Genomic DNA, 13994 nt, shown 5'->3' with positions numbered 1-13994 from the left:
TATATCTACACAGTTTCTCTATATCTATATCGGTACAGTATCTATTACTATATCTACACAGTATCTATATCTACACAGTATCTATCACTATATCTACACATTATCTATCACTATATCTACACAGTTTCTCTATATCTATATCTGTACAGTATCTATCACTATATCTATACAGTATCTATCGCTATATCTATACAGTGTCTATATCTACACAGTATCTATTACTATATCTACACAGTATCTATATCTATATCTATACAGTATCTATTACTATATCTACACAGTATCTATATCTATACAATATCTATAAAGTAGATATATATACACAGTATCTCTATCTATATACAGTATCTCTATATCTGACCTGGTAACCCTCCTGGTTGATGATGATAACCATCTCGAAGGCGTCTCCCTTGACAAAAGGCATGTTGTGGATCTCCTCCTCTGAACCCCATTGCCCGTCCTGGCAGCTGTTGAACACCACCTTGTCCCAGTTGTCGAAGCAAGGGCTGAAGTTAAAGCCGATATCACTGCCCTCAGATTCTCCACACTGCAAGTTCATGTTGAACCTAGAGGGGGTGTTAGAGAGGACATAGAATGAACAAAGCGGACAACAAATAACACCGGTAGGGTCTGGAGTTTTTTCTCACCATTTGAGCTGACCAGACGGAACTCCAGAGCCCTAGTTATGTATGTATATATATATATATATATATATATATATATATATATATATATATGTATGTATATATATACACTGCTCAAAAAAATAAAGGGAACACTTAAACAACACAATGTAACTCCAAGTCAATCACACTTCTATGAAATCAAACTGTCCACTTAGGAAGCAACACTGATTGACAATAAATTTCACATGCTGTTGTGCAAATGGAATAGACAAAAGGTGGAAATTATAGGCAATTAGCAAGACACCCCCAAAAAAGGAGTGATTCTGCAGGTGGTGACCACAGACCACTTCTCAGTTCCTATGCTTCCTGGCTGATGTTTTGGTCACTTTTGAATGCTGGCGGTGCTCTCACTCTAGTGGTAGCATGAGACGGAGTCTACAACCCACACAAGTGGCTCAGGTAGTGCAGTTCATCCAGGATGGCACATCAATGCGAGCTGTGGCAAAAAGGTTTGCTGTGTCTGTCAGCGTAGTGTCCAGAGCATGGAGGCGCTACCAGGAGACAGGCCAGTACATCAGGAGACGTGGAGGAGGCCGTAGGAGGGCAACAACCCAGCAGCAGGACCGCTACCTCCGCCTTTGTGCAAGGAGGTGCACTGCCAGAGCCCTGCAAAATTACCTCCAGCAGGCCACAAATGTGCATGTGTCTGCTCAAACGGTCAGAAATAGACTCCATGAGGGTGGTATGAGGGCCCGACGTCCACAGGTGGGGGTTGTGCTTACAGCCCAGCACCGTGCAGGACGTTTGGCATTTGCCAGAGAACACCAAGATTGGCAAATTCGCCACTGGCGCCCTGTGCTCTTCACAGATGAAAGCAGGTTCACACTGAGCACATGAGCACGTGACAGACGTGACAGAGTCTGGAGACGCCGTGGAGAACGTTCTGCTACCTGCAACATCCTCCAGCATGACCGTTTGGCGGTGGGTCAGTCATGGTATGGGGTGGCATTTCTTTGTGGGGCCGCACAGCCCTCCATGTGCTCGCCAGAGGTAGCCTGACTGCCATTAGGTACCGAGATGAGATCCTCAGACCCCTTGTGAGACCATATGCTGACACATGCACATTTGTGGCCTGCTGGAGGTCATTTTGCAGGGCTCTGGCAGTGCACCTCCTTGCACAAAGGCGGAGGTAGCGGTCCTGCTGCTGGGTTGTTGCCCTCCTACGGCCTCCTCCACGTCTCCTGATGTACTGGCCTGTCTCTGGTAGCGCCTCCATGCTCTGGACACTACGCTGACAGACACAGCAAACCCTTTTGCCACAGCTCGCATTGATGTGCCATCCTGGATGAACTGCACTACCTGAGCCACTTGTGTGGGTTTTAGACTCCGTCTTATGCTACCACTAGAGTGAGAGCACCGCCAGCATTCAAAAGTGACCAAAACATCAGCCAGGAAGCATAGGAACTGAGAAGTGGTCTGTGGTCACCACCTGCAGAATCACTCCTTTTTTGGGGGTGTCTTGCTAATTGCCTATAATTTCCACCTTTTGTCTATTCCATTTGCACAACAGCATGTGAAATTTATTGTCAATCAGTGTTGCTTCCTAAGTGGACAGTTTGATTTCACAGAAGTGTGATTGACTTGGAGTTACATTGTGTTGTTTAAGTGTTCCCTTTATTTTTTTGAGCAGTGTATATATATATATGTATATGTATATATGTGTGGGATAAACGGCTACGCTCTTTTAATTACTTTGGAAATAATGGACGATTCAGAGGGACGAGGCAGAGCACGAGTACATTTTTCCAAGGTAGTATACAGACTGGAGGCATTTGTCCCGCTTATACATGTTAATTGAAATGCATTCCAGGTGACAACCTCATGAAGCTGGTTGAGAGATTATCAAGAGTGTGCAAAGCTGTCATCAAGGCAAAGGGTGGCTATTTGAAGAATTTCTAAAATAATATATGTTTTGATTTGTTTAACACTTTTTTGGTTACTACATGATTCCATATGTGTTATTTCATAGTTTTGATGTCTTCACTATTATTCTACATTGTAGAAAATAGGCAAAATAAAGAAAAACCCTTGAATGAGTAGGTGTTCTTAAACTTTTGACAGGTAGTGTATATATCCATCAAAAATTATGCTGATTCATGATTTCGACAGGCTGAGAGAAGCTGCCGGCCAGTCTGTCTCGTCCCGACACGTTCATTACTATAGGATAGCTGGAGATCGAATTTCAATATAAATTTTTTGGGGCAAATGTCAGAGAGACAGACGCCAAGATTTTTTCAGATCGCCGCTGTTGAAAACTAAATGTTAGTCTAAAAGAAATGGGAGACAATGTCTAAATGTCTTTTACAGTGGAGATCAAGTTGATAAATTGCCTGGCTGGGCTGATGAGACAGTGGATTGCGCAGTCAGATGGAACAGAGTAAATAGACATTTTAACATCATAGATTTAGCCGGTGATAACTGGTCGAATAGACAACGGCCTGAATGCGGTTTTAACCAATCAGCATTCAGGATTAGACCCACCCGTTGTATAAAATTGTCATAACATATGTGCTCTCATTATTGCTTTAATTAATGCCCATTCTAGAATGCTCTTCTAGCCAATCAGAAACTAGTATTCAACAATGCTGTGTTTATAAAGTATTTTCCTGGTTACCGATACATGGTCAGACTACCATACCAAGCCACTGAGGCTCTTACTGTCCAGGTAATAACTTTTCTAACATAGCTGATATGACTGACTGTGGTCTGACATTTCCTGTGTTGACTATATTAAAGAGCACTTCATTTAGTATAACAGGCTTCAATATTGGTGCACAATTTCTACTGAACATAGCATAGGGAGGAAAAAAGGTACTCTTCTCATGAAACACCAAGCTCATGGGATCTTATTGTTTAGGTCACATTGTGCTCTTAGAGCAAAGACTAACTGTTCTACCATAACTGATATGAAATACACAGCTTCATCTTCTGTACTGAACTCAACACTGTGTCACACCCTGATCTGTTTCACCTGTCTTTGTGATTGTCTCTCTCCACCCCATCCCCCCCCTCCAGGTGTCGCCCATTTTCCCCATTATCCCCAGTGTATTTATACCCGTGTTCTCTGTTTGTCTGTTGCCAGTTCGTTTTGTCCGTCAAGCCTAGCAGTGGGTTATCCCCTTGCTCCTGTCTTTTTCTATAGTTCCTTTTTTTCTAGTTTTCCCGGGTTTGACCATTCTGCCCTGACCCTGACCCTGCCCTGACCCTGCCCTGACCCTGCCCTGACCCTGAGACTGCCTGACATTCTGTACCTTTTGACTCTGATCTGGATTAGTGACCTCTGCCTGCTCTTGACCTGTCGTTTTGCCTGGCCCCTGTTCTAGTCATAAACTTTTGTTACTTCGACACTGTCTGCATCTGGGTCTTCCCTAAAACATGATAAACACATCGACCATTGATGCAATTCTAGGAAAACATTTTTTTGTAATCGAAAACTAATTTACATAAAACAATAAGGAACATAAGCACAATTTAAGAATATGTAAACAAATTCCCTTGTTGTCGCCCAAACGTTACAATCTGATAATGTGTAGCATACCTCCAATCCTCAGAGGCTGTGTTTCTCACCTGGTGATCTCGTGAGGGATGACTCCCTGGATGTAAATAGACATCCCTGATCTCAGCCCGCCGTAGATCGGCCCCACATAGGGGATACTCTGCACACGACACACAGTAATAACCGTTTAACAACTATACACAAGTAGAGATGCAAGGCAGTCTGGGAAATAACCATTTAACAACTATACACAAGTATAAATGCAAGGCAGTCTGGGAAATAATAACCGTTTAACAACTATACATAGTTACTGCGGTTTTCCTTGTTGTTATGACGACACTAGATAACCTGTTCTGCCGGTTCATGCCTTCAAAGATGTTCCGATGTGGTTAGCCAAAAACATGACAAGATCATTCACACATTCATCAGTGAGGATTACATCCACCTCCTATCAAAACAGATTTGTCACATTTCTAGTTTATCCCATAACTTTATTTCTGCTTGTAGCAGGTGGCGTTTACAGGAATGATTTTCTCTCACATTATTTCATGAGAAAATTATTCTACAGCGAGGGTGTAATGCAAGTCAAGATGTCCTTGGATGAATGTCAACAAGATGCATAAACAACATTTTTATGTACATTATTGGGCTAGCCCCCACCCTTCGAAACACCGTACAGGGCTCTAGCTTCCTGAACTCGTTAGGAACTGGCCTTTCATCGCATATAGATATCCATCTATGGCAAACAGAAAGTGTTTTTTTTTTTGGTTTAAAATCTATGAATTATGAAATTATTAATGATCTATTAAATCTATACATTTCCTTTTATAAACTATAAATCGATCGCTGAATATGCTAGAGCAACGAAACCACTCTCTCCTGCGGCACTAGGATCAAAGATGGTGGATTTTAAATGAAGATAGTCGACTTATCATGCTTTTCCCACATAAGCTCATGGTTCCGCCATAATATCTGGCATGCTCATGCCAGAGAGGGAACAGCTGACTCTGGTCTACTTATTGTCCCCTCCCCGCTCACCCCGCAATGACCAGAAAAAATTTGCCACTGAGATGTCTCGCTCTGGGGCACCGATGGGTACAGAGATACTGAATATCATGATGAGCTGCTTAAGTTTCTGCCATAACAATGGGATTCGTTTGTCCACAGAGCGGAACGGCGGGCTGTCAAGCTTACCGCCTGTTCCTCTCTTTGGATTGGTGGATACATCTCGCTATTTTAAGACGTTTTATTTTAATATTTGATGAGCGATGTTGATGTCAACGGCCTGTATTCAACGAAGAGTGAGATTCTATGCCAGCCTCGTGAACATGCATCGACGTCTCGAATTTCAACAGTGACAATTCTAATATAATTCTTTTTTTCTCTCAAAGTTGCTAGGATGTCACGTGCATCACACTTATTGAAACTCCTAACAACCTAAGCATTACCAAACTTCTATTAGGATCAAATAAGCCTCACATATCAAAATAGCAGTTCATTTTTATCTTTGACTAAATTCGACACTCTCTCATTGTTCTGCCATACAAAAAAACTCCTCACTTGTTTAATAATTTGATAATGATCTGCTTAACGTGAATAGATTTTGGGCGGAGTAAACTCTCTCGTTTTGCCTCTTCCTCCCTAATCACAGGGTCGTGCTTTTATCGATGGCTATGGCGTAGCGTTCAGCTAGGAGTTGATGGAGAGCAGGAAGAGCGAATTAAATGGTTGGCTGGGATATCCCAGCTTTAGGTAGAGTCAGATTTCACAGCCATAGTCACATAGGCGAAAGCGATATATGACGTGTTCAAGACAACTGGAAACTATGGGGGAAAAAAACAAGCTGCGACTGTGAAAAATATTTGTGGAACGTTCATCCAACTCGGAATTCCAAATCGGAAACTCGAGCATCTTTCTAGAGCTCCCGACTTTCCGACCTGAAGATCACTGACGTCATGATTTGACCTCGTTTATCTCCAAGTTTCCCGGTTGTCTTGAATCCCCCCCCATACTCCCGAGTTCACGAGAACTAGGGCTATCTCTGAATGCAATCCATTTCGATGTACGGGGTCCACAGATTGATATATAAGCTAAAATGTTGGTTGGAACCAGTACCAGAATCCCAAGAGGGTACGTAGAGTAAAAGTTTAAAAGTGAAGTAAATGAAGAATGGTAGATTCAGACAATATCTATGATATCTGTATACACTAGACAAGAAAACATGCTACTCACAGGGTTGTAGACGGGCTGGTAGCCAGGTGGAGCAACGAACATGATGGCTGTCACTCAGAGATCCACAGACAGACAGACGGAGAGATGGAGGAGAGACGAGTCAGAGAGAACAGGAAATGGTCGCTGCTGAATGGCTGGTCTTATAGGGACAGAGAACCAGGGGAGGGGCTGGTTAGAGGGGCTGGTTAAACAGGTTAGACAGGGTTAGAGACAGAGCTGGGAATGGGGTTTGGGCTGGACCCATATTGTCATACCTGGCCTAGAATACGTTCATGCCTGGAGCTGCCAAACTTGTAATGTGATGTACTTGAAAAGCTATGAAAAGCCAACTGACATTTACTCCTGAGGTGCTGACCTGTTACACCCTTGACAACCACTGTTGGTCATCTATGAACATTTGAACATCTTGGCCATGTTCTGTTAATAATCTCCACCCGGCACAGCCAGAAGAGGACCCTCATAGCCTGGTTCCTCTCTAGGTTTCTTCCTTGGGTTCTGGCCTTTCTAGGGAGTTTTTCCTAGCCACCGTGCTTCTACACCTGCATTGCTTGCTGTTTGGGGGTTTTAGACTGGGTTTCTGTACAGCACTTTGAGATATCAGCTGATGTAAAAAGGAATTTATAAATACATTTGATTTGATTTGGTTGAACCTTACCTGGTCTAGGTGGTGTTCTTGCCTGGTCTACGGAAATGAAAATGAAAATGGAATGAGCATGTCATGTCACTTTAGAACTGTATTGAAAAGGCTCTGTGGAAAATATTTCATAACTTCACATTTCAGCCAAGGAAAATTACAACAACAAAAAATTATTTAAAAAAAATGCAAGATTAAATAATGTATTACTTCAAAAGGATTTCATGTATTGCTAAAAGGAAATAGCATCGGAGCACCTAGAGTGTGTGACTCCCTTTTCTTTGTAAATGCAAATAGCAGAATTTGTAATGCAAATAGCGACATCGGTTTTTGGCCATACAATCTACCAGAGTGTACTGTATGCATCTAAGTTCACTGCATCAAATCAAATCAAACTTTATTAGTCAGATGTGCCGAATACAACAGGTGAAGACTTTACCGTGAAATGCAGACTTACAAGCCCTTAACCAGCGATGCAGTTCAATAAATAGAGTTAAGGAAATATATTGTTTTTAAGTAACACAATAAAATAACAATAACAAAGATATATACAGGGGTTACCGGTACCGAGTCAATATGCTGGGGTACAGGTTAGTAATGAGGCTATATATAGGGGGTACCGGTACCGAGTCAATATGCTGGGGTACAGGTTAGTAATGAGGCTATATATAGGGGTTACCGGTACCGAGTCAATATGCTGGGGTACAGGTTAGTCGAGGTAATTTGTATATGTAGTTAGGGGTAAAGTGACTATGCATAGATAATAAACAGCGAGTAGCAGCAGTGTAAAAACAAATGTTGCTCAACACTCTTATGGCTTGTGGGTAGAAGCTGTTAAGCTTGCTGTGTGGTAGCAGAGAGAAGAGTCCCCGTGTCACGCCCTGACCTTAGTTATCTTAGTTTTCTTTATTATTTTGGTTAGGTCAGGGTGTGACGAGGGTGGTATGTGTGTTTTTTGTCTTGTCTAGGGGTTTTATATATCTATGGGGTTTTGGTATTGTCTAGGGTTTCTGTATGTCTAGGTGTGTGTGTGTAGTCTAGGCGTGTGTGTGTAGTCTAGGCATATGTAGGTCAGTGGTGGCCTTGATTGGTTCCCAATCAGAGGCAGCTGTTTATCGTTGTCTCTGATTGGGGATCCTATATAGGTTGCCATTTCCATGTTGGTTTTGTGGGTTATTGTCTATGTGATGTTGCATGTCTGCACTCATTGTTTTATAGCGGTCACGTTCGTTTTGTTGTTTTTGTATTTTCGTTTGTTCAGTATATTTCTTTATTAAAAGAAGTATGTATTATAATCACTTTGACCATTTTTTGGGCCTTCCTCTGACACCGCCTGGTATATAGGTCCTGGATGTCAGGAAGCTTGGCTCCAGTGATGTACTGGGCCGTTCGCACTACCCTCTGTAGCTCCTTACGATCGGATGCCGAGCAGTTGCCGTACCAGGCAGCGATGCAACCCATCAGGATGCTCTCGTTGGTGCAGCTGTATAACTTTTTGAGGATCTGGGGACCCATGCCAAATCTTTTCAGTCTCCTGAGGGGGAAAGGTGTGTGCATAACTGTCTTGGTGTGTTTGGACCATGATAGTTTGTTGGTGATGTGGACATCAAGGAACTAGAAAATCTCGCCCCGCTCCACTTCAGCCCTGTTGATGTGAATGGAGGCCTGTTCGGCCCTCCTTTTCCTGTAGTCCACGATCAGCTCCTTTGTCTTGCTCACGTTGAGGGAGAGGTTGTTGTCCTGTCACCACACTGCCAGGTCTCTGACCTCCTCCCTATAGGCTGTCTCATCGTTTTGTGTTGTGTCGTCAGCAAACTTAATGATGGTGTTGAAGGACATCAACCACCCGAGCCGCTGCCTGTTCACACCGCTACCATCCATAAGGCGAGGTCAGTACAGGTACATCAAAGCTGGGACCAAGAGACTTAAAAACAGCTTCTATCTCAAGGCCATCAGACTGTTAAACAGCAATCACTAACTCAGAGAGGCTGCTGCCTACATTGAGACCCAATCACTGCCCACTTTAATAAATGGATCCCTAGTCACTTCATACAATGCCATTCTAAATAATGCCACTTTAATAATGTTTACATATCTTACATTACTCATATCGCATGTACACTGCTCAAAAAAATAAAGGGAACACTTAAACAACACAATGTAACTCCAAGTCAATCACACTTCTGTGAAATCAAACTGTCCACTTAGGAAGCAACACTGATTGACAATACATTTCACATGCTGTTGTGCAAATGGAATAGACAAAAGGTGGAAATTATAGGCAATTAGCAAGACACCCCCAAAAAAGGAGTGATTCTGCAGGTGGTGACCACAGACCACTTCTCAGTTCCTATGCTTCCTGGCTGATGTTTTGGTCACTTTTGAATGCTGGCGGTGCTCTCACTCTAGTGGTAGCATGAGACGGAGTCTACAACCCACACAAGTGGCTCAGGTAGTGCAGTTCATCCAGGATGGCACATCAATGCGAGCTGTGGCAAAAAGGTTTGCTGTGTCTGTCAGCGTAGTGTCCAGAGCATGGAGGCGCTACCAGGAGACAGGCCAGTACATCAGGAGACGTGGAGGAGGCCGTAGGAGGGCAACAACCCAGCAGCAGGACCGCTACCTCCGCCTTTGTGCAAGGAGGTGCACTGCCAGCGCCCTGCAAAATGACGTCCAGCAGGCCACAAATGTGCAAAGGAGATGAGTGTGGACTACAGGAAAAGGAGGACCGAGCACGCCCCCATTCTCATCGACGGGGCTGTAGTGGAGCAGGTTGAGAGCTTCAAGTTCAATGATGTCAAACTAGAATGGTCCAAACACACCAAGACAGTCGTGAAGAGGGCAGAGATACCATCTGTGCCAGCAGCCTTGCGAAGGTTAACACGTTTAAATGTCTTCGTCGGCCACGGAGAAGGAGAGGGGGGACCCGCAGTCCTTGGTAGCGGGCCACGTCGGTGGCACTGTTTTATCCTCAAAGCAGACAAAGAAGGTGTTTAGGAAGCAAGACGTCGGTGTCCGTGATGTGGCTGGTTTTCTTTTTGTAGTCCGTAATTTCCTGTAACCCCTGCCACATACGTCTCGTGTCTGAGCCATTGAATTGCGACTCCACTTTGTCCCTATACCGAACATTTTGCTTGTTTGATTGCCTTTCGGAGGGAATAACTACACTGTTTACATTCGGCCATATTCCTAGTCACCTTTCCATGGTGGTTCGCGCTTTCAGTTTTGCACGAATGCCACCATCTATCCACGGTTTCTGGTTAGGGTAGGTATTAATAGTCACAGTGGGTACAACATCTCCAATGCACTTCCTTTTATACTCACTCACTGAGTCAGCGTATACATCAATGTTATTCTCTGAGGCTTCCCGGAACATTTCCCAGTTCGTGTAATCAAAACAATCTTGAAGTGTAGATTCTTATTGGTCAGGCCAACGTTGAATGGTTCTAGTCACGGGTACATCCTGTTTGAGTTCCTGCCTGTAGGACGGTAGGAGCAAAATCGAGTCGTGGACGGATTTTCCCGAAGGGAGGGCGGGGGAGGGCCCTGTATACATTGACTGCAGCGTGCTACAGTCAATGTGCTGATAGAATTTAGGTAGCCTTGTTCTTAAATTAGCTTTGTTAAAATCCACAGCTACAATAAATGCAGCCTCAGGATATATGGTTTCCAGTTTACATAGAGTCCAGTGAAGTTCCTTGAGGGCCGTCATGGTATTTGCTTGGGGGGGATATACACGGCTGTGACTATAATCGAAGAGAATTCTCTTGGGAGATAATGTAGTCGACATTTGATTATAGGGCATTCTAAGGCAAGGGGGACAAAAGGACTTGAGTTCCTGTATGTTGTTATGATTACACCATGCGTTGTTAATCATGAAGCATACACCCCTGCCCTTCTTCTTCCCAGAGAGATGTTTATTTCTGTCGGCGCAGAGCATGAAGAAAGTCGAGAAAGTCGTATTCCTGGTTGTAATATTGGTAAGTTGACGTTGCTCTTATATCCAGTAGTTCTTCCCGGCTGTATGTAATAACACTTAACGTTTTCTAGGCTAACAATGTAGGATATAATACACACAAAAAAAAAATACTGCGTACTTCCCTAAGGACTCGAAGCGAGACGACCATCTCTGTCGACGCCATCTTGCCATCTTTCTAATACTTTCTTGCATTTTGTAGCTTAGGTTTCTGGCTGTAGTGGCTGCCAAGGACCTGATGTCGACCGGTTGAGGATGCTTCCTTGCATTCTGTCCAACTGTCTTACCATCGCGACAACCTGGACTGGGACAGGGGATAAGGCCTGGACTAGGGCAGGGGGGCAAGGCCTGGACTGGGGCAGGGGATAAGGCCTGGACTGGGGCAGGGGGGCAAGGCCTGGACTGGGGCAGGGGATAAGGCCTGGACTGGGGCAGGGGATAAGGCCTGGACTGGGGCAGGGGATAAGGCCTGGACTGGGGTAGGGGGGCAAGGCCTGGGCTGGGGCAGGGGATAAGGCCTGGACTGGGGCAGGGGATAAAGCCTGGACTGGGGCAGGGGATAAGGCCTGGCCTGGGGTAGGGGATAAGGCCTGGACTGGGGCAGGGGATAAGGCCTGGACTGGGGCAGCCAGCCCAGAGAGAGCATTGCATTGTGGATTTTGTAGTCGACTTGAAATGCAGCAGATTTCCACAACGATTTTCACGTTGCTACTACTGTTGTCATGACAACAAAATGAATACTATAAAATTAAATAAAAGGAGTCGGCACTCTATACATATATATAAACTCTCAGTCATTTATTGGGTAAAACACCAACGTTTCAGCATCACTGTGCCTTCTTCATGGTCACCCAATAACTTAACGGGAGTTTATATAAACAGTAGAAGAGTGTGCGACTCTTTTAATTAATTTTGATAGCTTTACAGTTTATTCACCGTTAGTCAGCACCCCTACACTAAAAACATTTCTCTGGGTGTGCGCCAGCTCATGCCTTTTATATAACAACAAAATGAAACATTTCTTCACACATTTCTTTTCTTCTTCACATATTAGTGTTATTTAACCATGTAAATGAGTGGTTTTGGGTGGATTATTCATGTGAAATAGGGCCGTTTTTGGGTTCTGGTTTGCCCCAGAATTAGCTAAGTAACATTGACATAATTCTCGTTTGCAGAATATGCTTACTGATATGTTTTCCCTTCAGACTCTGGTGTTGGCGACTGCACTTCCTCCCTCACATGGGCCTCAGTCACCTGGGGCCCAGACAGGGGAGGAGTCAGGCTTGTCTATCACATGTCCCTGTTGCTATGCAGAATATCAGAAAGGGAACATTGTTTCCATAGGGGAATGTGTATCTAGTATGAACCAAGTGAAGGGATGGCGTGAGCGTAGGAACCAATAACATTCCTTCACAGCGTCTGTGTGTCAGCACCCCTCCCCCCTTCGCCCGAGGGGGTTGAGTCTCCCTTTTGGTCCCCTTATCAGGGCGGAGACTAAGTAACGAAATACGTCCCTTTATGTTCTTAGTACTGAACAAAACAACAGGTTCTTTGTACTGGAGGCCGAGTGCTGGCACAGGATGTGGGGGGTTGGTGTCTGGAACCATTGTACGGCATCTCTGAGGTTGCACCTATCCTGACCTGAGATTGTATATTACCCAGAGGCCCACTCCACTCAATGGGCTCTCACTATATTCACCTTCGTGTGGGTATTGTGACCAGCCCCCTTATCAATACGTTTTTTAAAATAAAGTTAATATCCTGATTGGTGATCGACCTTGTCTCTCTCTCTGCCTAAAGAACCTCTTCTGCACATTTTTCGGCTGAAAATAATAAATGTAATCAAGTGCTACAGAGTGGCGCGGCGGTCTAAGGCGCGGCGGTCTAAGGCTCGGCGGTCTAAGGCGCGGCGGTCTAAGGCGCGGCGGTCTAAGGCGCGGCGGTCTAAGGCTCGGCGTTCTAAGGCGCGGCGGTCTAAGGCACGGCGATCTAAGGAGCGGCGGTCTAAGGCGCGGCGATCTAAGGCGCGGCGATCTAAGGCGCGGCGATCTAAGGCGCGGCGGTCTAAGGCGCGGCGATCTAAGGCGCGGCGGTCTAAGGCGCGGCGGTCTAAGGAGCGGCGATCTAAGGTTAGACCTTGGTTCACTCCAGATCTGACTGCCCTTGACCAGCACAAAAACATCCTGTGGCATTCTGCATTAGCATCAAATAGCCCCCGCGATATGCAACTTTTCAGTGAAGTTAGGACCCAATACAGACTGGCAGTTAGGAAAGCAAAGCCTAGCTTTTTCAAACAGAAATTTGCATCCTGTAGCACAAACTCCAAACGTTTTGGGACACTGCAAAGTCCATGGAGAATAAGAGCACCTCCTCCCAGCTGCCCAACTGCACTGAGGCTAGGAAACACTGTCACCAGCGATAAATCTACGATGATCAAGAATTTCAATAAGCATTTTTCTACGGCTAGCTATGCTTTCCACCTGGCTACCCCTACCCCGGTCAACAGCTCTGCACCCCCCACAGCAACTTGCCCAAGCCTCCTCCATTTCTCCTTCACCCAAATCCAGATAGCTGATGTTTTGATAGAGCTGCAAAATCTGGACCCCTACAAATCAGCTGGGTTAGACAATCTGGACCCTCTCTTTCTAAAATGATCCGCCGCAATTGTTGCAACCCCTATTACCAGTCTGTTCAACCTCTCTTTAGTATCGTCTGAGATCCCTAAAGATTGGAAAGCTGCCGCGGTCATCCCCCTCTTCAAAGGGGGAGACACTCTAGACCCAGACTGTTACAGATCTATATCTATCCTAACCTGCCTTTCTAAAGTCTTTGAAAGCCAAGTTAACAAACAGATCACCGACCATGTGCTCCAACTGCTCTTAAATGCAAGTAATACTAAATGCATGCTCTTCAACCGATCGCTGCCCGCACCCGCCCGCCCGACTAGCATCAGTACTCTGGACGGTTCTG

At 44.8% G+C, this 13994-nt stretch overlaps 1 pseudogene; it reads right to left on the bottom strand.

Annotated features, from left to right (window-relative positions):
- The window catches only part of LOC120039770, a 44091-nt pseudogene extending 37603 nt beyond the window's left edge, over positions 1-6488 (bottom strand).
- Between the last annotated feature and the right edge of the window lie 7506 nt (positions 6489-13994).

The sequence above is a fragment of the Salvelinus namaycush genome, unplaced genomic scaffold, assembly GCF_016432855.1.
Source record: "Salvelinus namaycush isolate Seneca unplaced genomic scaffold, SaNama_1.0 Scaffold299, whole genome shotgun sequence".
NCBI lineage: Eukaryota > Metazoa > Chordata > Actinopteri > Salmoniformes > Salmonidae > Salvelinus > Salvelinus namaycush.
The sequence above is the reverse complement of the archived record's forward strand: the minus strand, read 5'-3'. Positions and strand labels throughout refer to the sequence as shown.